Here is an 8,280-nt window from a genome sequence, read left to right on the forward strand (position 1 = left end):
ACCGCTAGATTTGTCCAAAAAACTAGCCAAAAAAGGCTAAAAAATTTTAAAAAATAGCTAGAAAAAAAGCTAAATTTTTTTGTATCAAAAGTCACAATTTTGATTGAAATTTAACAAACTTAAAGGCTTTATTTCACTTAAAATGCATATTATTTTAATTGTATTCATTTTATTTCCATTTCTGTGAGACTGTAAGAAAATCTAAGTCATATTAGCTCTGTTTGCGTACTCGATACATTTTGATAACTATCACAAATTTTTACTGGAAGTCCTTCATTTATATTTCCTAGTAAATAAAAACTTTTTTTATTACTAGGAATAGCAATAAGCAGCTGGTTAATCATCAACAAGTCCAATGTCACATAGAACTGCATTAGAAAATATCAATATATTTCGTTTTAACTGAATTAATGATAAATTCGTGAACGTATACACTTCTCCTAATATTACCCAAGAAAATAAAACCCATTCTAACTGTCTTGCAAGTTTATACTGAATAACTTTTATTCGAAAATTTCCCATACAAACCTATTGTTGTCCAATTTTCGTAAATGTAAATCCATTCCATTAATAAATAGCAGATTTGTTTTGATCCTATCACTACGAATTTTTTTATTGCTTGTTTTTGATGTTAAAAAAATAATACCACATTCAAAACTTTATTTCCTTAATTATTTCTATGTTCGGTTCCAAAGATTTTGTACACTTATGATTTTGGTATTGATTCAGGGTCAAATTTGAATTTATTCGTTTTTTTCAGCTTTTTCTTCATGAGCTATCACAGTGCTTTAAAAACGTGCTAACAACAACTTAAATTTAATTCAGACTCGACTTTAAGTAAAAATTATTCTGTGTATACGTTTTAAAATAAAATGTTGAAAAACCTCTTCTATTTTTGAACGCTATTTTGGTTTGTGGTCAAGATACAAAAACTCCACAAATTTAAAGACTTTTTAATTAATTTTAAAAATTTTTTAGAATTGACCCTAGCCTTCTTTCATGAAAAGATACCCATTTTTAAGTTGAATCACTTAACTATAAGGACAAAAGGATTTTATCGGCTTTTGGACTTTTGGAGGAAAACATATAAGAGAAATTCACAAATGCTATTATAACCAATGACAATATTTTTTCAGTGTACAAAGCAATTCGCAAGTTTTATCCATATTTCAGTAGGAACATGTCGAAAATAAAAAAGGCCAAAAATAGCTAAAAGGGTGATGAAAAAAAGCCAGAAAAAAAGCTAAAAGCTAAATGTATTTTTTTCCCGCTAAACGTCTTCAAAAAAAGCCAAATCTAGCGGGAAAGAAGCTAAATTGGCAACGCTGGTTGAGGGATATATATAAAGGTTTGTCCCAAATACATACATTTAAATATCACTCGATCTGGACAGAATTTGATAGACTTCTACAAAATCTATAGACTCAAAATTTAAGTCTAATGCACTAGGGTGGAACACAATGTTAGTAAAACAATATGGGAAGCATTTAAATCTGAAGCACTTTTAAGGAAACTTCGCAAAAGTTTATTTATGATTTATCGCTCGATATATATGTATTAGAAGCTTAGGAAAATTAGAGTCATTTTTACAACTTTTCGACTAAGCAGTGGCGATTTTACAAGGAAAATGTTGGTATTTTGTCCATTTTTGTCGAAATCGGAAAAACATATATATGGGAGCTATATCTAAATCTGAACCGATTTCAACCAAAATTTGGCACGCATAGCAATAATGCTAATTATACTCCCTGTGCAAAATTTCAACTAAATCGGAGTTAAAAATTGGCCTCTGTGGTCATATGCGTGTAAATCGGGCGAAAGCTATATATGGGAGCTATATCTAAATCTGAACCGATTTCAACCAAATTTGGCACGCATAGCAACAATGCTAATTCTACTCCCTGTGCAAAATTTCAACTAAATCGGAGTTAAAAATTGGCCTCTGTGGTCATATGAGTGTAAATCGGCCGAAAGCTATATATTGGAGCTATATCTAAATCTGAACCGATTTCAACCAAATTTGGCACGCATAGCAACAATGCTAATTCTACTCCCTGTGCAAAATTTCAACTAAATCGGAGTTAAAAATTGGCCTCTGTGGTCATATGAGTGTAAATCGGGCGAAAGCTATATATGGGAGCTATATCTAAATCTGAACCGATTTCAACCAAATTTGGCACGCATAGCAACAATGCTAATTCTACTCCCTGTGCAAAATTTCAACTAAATCGGAGCAAAAAATTGGCCTCTGTGGTCATATGAGTGTAAATCGGCCGAAAGCTATATATTGGAGCTATATCTAAATCTGAACCGATTTCAACCAAATTTGGCACGCATAGCTACAATACTAATTCTACTCCCTGTGCAAAATTTCAACCAAATTGGGGTAAAACTCTGGCTTCTGGGACCGTATTAGTCCATATCGGGCGAAAGATATATATGGGAGCTATATCTAAATCTGAACCGATTTTAATAAAATTTGGCACACTTGACTATAGTACTAATTGTTCTTCTTGTGCAAAATTTTAAGCAAATTAGGGTAAAACTCTGGCTTCTGGGGCCATATAAGTCCATATCGGCGAAATATATATATGAGAGCTATATCTGAATCTGAACCGATTTCTTCCAAAATCAATAGGAATCTATTCTAAACCAAAACACATACTTGTGCCAAATTTGAAGTCGATTGGACTAAAACTGCGACCTAGACTTTGATTACAAAAATGTGTTCACGGACAGACGGACATCGCTATATCGACTCAAGAGCCCACCCTGAGCATTTTTGCCAAAGACACCATGTTTCTATCTCGTCTCCTTCTGGGTGTTGCAAACATATGCACTAACTTATAATGCCCTCTTCCACAGTGTGGAGCAGGGTATAAAAATTAACTTTTAAATGAAGAACTCCTGTAGTCCTGTAAAGGGGGAATCCTACATTAATCTCGAGAATACATTCCTTTTACGAAAGCGTTATGCTGGTAATCTTTCAATTAGGCCAGTTTCAGTTAGTATACTTCAATCAGCCTACATACGAGTAGGTAGATATTTCAAAGCATCGTGATTAGGAGTTTACTGAAGTCTCCTTTAATTTCTTCCTCTGACTGAAACATAATTTCTTTCGGTGTATGTTTGTATGCTACTATTTAAATCATATGACTATTTTCATCCATTGTCACATGGTCCTACTTTACTCCTAATGTAATCCCCTCTGGAATCAAAGATGGCCGTCTGAAATGAAAAAAAAAAAAAAACAAACAACAGTGACGAGGTAGTATTGTAGTCACATCGTTATTATGTTCACATCATTTGACATGACACGTACTTTGATCTCAATGACCAACGTTGATATTTCTCATGTGGCGCAAAGTGGTCGTCGATTGCGCGGGATTTTACATAAAAGGATCCAAGTAATTTAACGTTTCTAGCTATATCGCTTCAATTGTGTTCAAGTGTGGGAATATTCATGCCCTCTGACCAAACATCCAAAAGTCCAAAATTGGTATTAGTAATTGCATTCTTATATGCTCATTAAGATTATTCCACAGGTAAATCATGCAGATGCTGCAACAATGGTTTCGGACAATGCAATGTGGCAGTCACAACATAGATTTGTATATATTTGTTTGCCGAATTTCGAAATTGACTTGTTAAGAGATGAACGCAATCGACAATTGGTTTAGATATTTTGAAAATGTTTGCTTTAGTTTTTTTTTGTGGTGGATGGTAATGCCAACTGTATGAAATCGTTTACTAAATCTGTAAATCAACGATGCTCTCAAAACATTAGCTGCTTTTCTCTGTAACGAAAATCTAGACTAGCCAATTTTTCTTTAGAATAGATCATTTAATTGTTTATTTAGCGTTTTTATTTCATACTATAATTTTCATGATTGAAGCTGTTTCATTCGAATATTAATTGCATCATATAATTTTCTGAATACAGTCAAAAATACTATTTTCTGTAGAACCGTAACCAAGTAATGTGCCGCCCTGAACTCAATATTGCATGTTGTACAGCATGAAGGAAATTCACAAGTTTAAAATAACAGGTTGGCTGATAAGTCCCCGGTCTGACACATAGATGGCGTCTCTAGTTTTAAATGAATATTATTTTTATATAGTACCAAAAAATGGAAAAAAGGAATTTCGTGTTTTGTTAAAATACTGTTTTCTGAAGGGGAAAAATACGGTGGAAGCAAAAACTTGGCTTGATAATGAGTTTCCGGACTCTGCCCCAGGGAAATCAATAATAATTGATTGGTATGCAAAATTCAAGCGTGGTGAAATGAGCACGGAGGGCGGTGAACGCAGTGGACGCCCGAAAGAGGTGGTTACCGACGAAAACATAAAAAAATCCACAAAATGATTTTGAATGACCGTAAAATTAAGTTGATCGAGATAGCAGAGGCCTTAAAGAGATCAAAGGAACGAGTTGGTCATATCATTTATCAATATTTAGCTCTGTGCAAAATGGGTGCCGCGCGAGCTCACATTTGACCAAAAACAACAACGTGTTGATGATTCTGAGCGGTGTTTGCATCTGTTAACTCGTAATACACCCGAGTTTTTCCGTCGATATGTGACAATGGATGAAACATGACTCCATCACTACACTTCTGAATCCAATCGACAGTCGGCTGAGTGGACAGCGACACGGTTCACCGGTCCGAAGCGTGGAAAGACTCAAAAGTCCGCTGGCAAAGTAATGGCCTCTGTTTTTTGGGATGCGCATGGAATAATTTTTATCGATTATCTTGAGAAGGGAAAAATCATCAACAGTGACTATTATATGGCGTTATTGGAGCCTTTGAAGGTCGAAATCGCGGCAAAACGGCACTATATGAAGAAGAAATAAGTGATGTTCCACCAAGACAACGCACCGTGCCACAAGTCATTGAGAAATTCATAAATTGGGCTTCGAATTGCTTCCCCACCCACCGTATTCTCCAGATCTGGCCCCAGCGACTTTTTCTTGTTCTCAGACCTCTAAAGGATGCTCGCAGGGAAAGAATTTGGCTGCAATAAAGAGGTGATCCCCGTAACTGAGGCCTATTTTGAGGCAAAACCGAAGGAGTACTACCAAAATGGTATCAAAAAATTGGAAGGTCGTTATAATCGTTGTATCGCTCTTGAAGGGAACTATGTTGAATAATAAAAACGAATTTTGAAAAATGTGTTTTTCTTTGTTAGACCGGGAACTTATCAGCCAACCTTTTAAGTATGCAAATATGTCGATGGAGCTTTTCCAATAATTTTTCATCCATTTCTATTCCTGATAGTGTTTACCACATGATAATATTTCACGGTATATCCATTTAAAGCGAAACCAATTAAAATGTTGTAGATTGTATAAAAATTAATACCCACTGATATTCAAACTAAGGCGTTACATATAATAAGGAATGTGGTTATATTGAGGGTTCACAAATTATTAGTGGTCAACTTTTCCAGAAGGACATTGTCAGAGTAAACATTACACTCGAGGTGAACACGAGGACTATTCCAATTGCAATGATCACTGTTTATTGTAGGTCTATTCATCCATTGCGGTATAATTGCCATAAAACCAAATAATTAATTATTAATTAATAATAACTCATAGACCACATCAAACAAAAATTCATGACAAACAAAGTGGCGTTTGGCGGCAAGCGGTACAGGTTGTGGTGAACAATGTAGACTTAAATCAAACCACATTTCTTTTGACATATATTTTGGTTTTTTGTCTTTTCTGCTATTGTTACTGTCTGCTTTGTTGTTTTATTGCACTCACTGAGCTCTTTACAAAAATGATGTTTTTTTTTTGTTTTGTTTTTTAATGTGCCGTGATTACATATGGGTGACTAGAGTCACAGTGGATGTGTTGGACAAAACAAAATAAATCGGGAAAATTTTGAAATTGGACATTAGCAGACATAGTCAACATCACACACAAAAAAATAACTGCAAATAAATATTAACAACTTTATTTGTATGTAAAATCTGCTGATGCTCACCAAATTTGTCTATTGAATATGAGGCATTTGTTGTTAAAATGTGTTTGTAGATGCTTGACAGACGAAATAATAGAAATATTCCGAATTTTCAACAAATTGTTTTGTTGCGAAAATAGTTGACTGCTATCGATATGAAAACAAAAATACAAGACTGGTTACGCGCACATCGCTGAGAATATGTACGAAAGCTAAAAGAAGTATGCGAAGAACAGTGCTGCCGCTAGTGAAAAATTGAGTGAAGTAGATTTTGGAAAAAAGTGGAGTAGATTGAATAAAATTGAAGTAGCATACATTTTTGAAAACAAAACAATAGAATTCATTTTATTATACCCTCCACCATAGGATGGGGGTATATTAACTTTGTCATTCCGTTTGTAACACATCGAAATATTGCTCTAAGACCCCATAAAGTACATATATTCTGGGTCGTGGTGAAATTCTGAGTCGATCTGAGCAAGTCCGTCTGTTGAAATCACGCTAACTTCCGAACGACAGAAGCTATCGACTTGAAACTTGGCACAAGTAGTTGTTATTGATGTAGGTCGGATGGTATTGCAAATTGGCCATATCGGTCCACTTTTACGTATAGCCCCCATATAAACGGACCCCCAAATTTGGCTTGCGGGGATTCTAAGAGAAGCAAATTTCGTCCGATCCAGCTGAAATTTGGTACATGGCTTCAGCATATGATCTCTTACAACCATGCAAAAATTGGTCCACATCAGTCCATAATTATATATAGCCCCCATATAAACTGATTCCCCGATTTGGCTTGCGGAGCCTCTAAGAGAACCAAATTTCATCCGATCCGGCTGAAATTTGATACATGGTATCTAACAACTATGGTCCACATCGGTTAATAATTCAATGATTATAACCGCTATGTTCATAGTAATTAAAGGAATAGGAAAAACAATTAGGTAATATGGGGAAAAATTTAAAAATTTGAAGCAGAACAAAAAGTGAAGCAGATTTTTGGAAGAAGGAGTGACGAAGTAAATTTTGTGAAAATGAAGCAAAATACTTCAATTGAAGTAGTAGCGGCAGCACTGAAGCTTACGTTTGTTTTCGGCAAAATTGTGGATTCTGTCTCTCACCTTCATGAGACCTCTCTCTCTCACTCTCGATTCCATACCAACAAACTAAGAGAGTTTCCGTTTTTATCCATTTGAGTTGAAAGTGTATTATATCCGCTTCCTCTCTTCGCTCAACAGGTTAATTTTGTGTATCTAGTCAAGAAACCAGTAGTTCGGTGTTTACTTACGTACAGTGCAGACTGTTGTCGGGTTACTCGTATTTTCAATTGTTTTGTGCTCTATGGATTTGCAAATTATATATGAGTTTGTAAAAAAATCAATATTCGTTGGAAAGGAACTAAAAAAGGGAGTGAGTTTGTTTTGTAATTTGTCGGCAAAAAATAAAACGGCTCATACTGTGTAAAAGAGATCTACATGTTTTTTTATTTGTATAAATTGTGTGTTGTATTGGGTGTGCGCAGATGTGTGTTTCTACGCAAATGGCTTAGTGCATGTGCAAGCTTACCGTTGTTACTCTAGTTTGTATACATATTTCTCTTTGTTCTCTCTCCGCTGTCATACCAACAAACTAAAACTAACTGAGTTTTCGTTTCTACCCATTTGAGTGGAATGTGAATTATAGCCGCGTCCTTTCTTTACTCAACAGCTTATTATCGAATATCTACTCAGAGTTAATATTTTTTAAAGTTTAACTGAATTGTTATGCATTGCATCTTGTGATTTATTAATGCGCCTTATCATGTGATTAACAATTTATACGAAGAAAGATCTTGTATAGTGTTGTGATAATTTTTTGTTAAATCCCTCTCGGTTACGTGTTTTTTATATGAGCTATTTATTTGCAAAGTTGAACTGTACTCAAGAGTGCATAAATTTCATATTCAAATGTGGAAAAATGACGGATAAAATCAATTAAAATCGATCATTTTCTTTGCTCTATTCAAAGGTGGGTAAGTTTGCTTTTTAATTTATTTTATTGGTTTTTATTACTAGACTATTTCATTATACCTAGTAGTATTAAGAACATGTCTGACACTTATAATCTTCCATAATTTGAAGAAAATTTCACCACAAATCTACCAAATTTAAAAACTTTTTTTTTAAATTTTTGATCAAATTATTTTGGTTAGTACGAAAAAAATCTTTAACTGAATGAATGATCACTCCTATTAACGAAAAATTTTTGGATGTATAACCCTTTCCGACCGTATACGCACAATTGTGCGGGTAAGTTTAAGTCTCTATAA

The sequence above is a fragment of the Haematobia irritans genome, chromosome 5 (genome assembly GCF_050003625.1).
Source record: "Haematobia irritans isolate KBUSLIRL chromosome 5, ASM5000362v1, whole genome shotgun sequence".
NCBI classification, from domain to species: Eukaryota; Metazoa; Arthropoda; class Insecta; order Diptera; family Muscidae; genus Haematobia; species Haematobia irritans.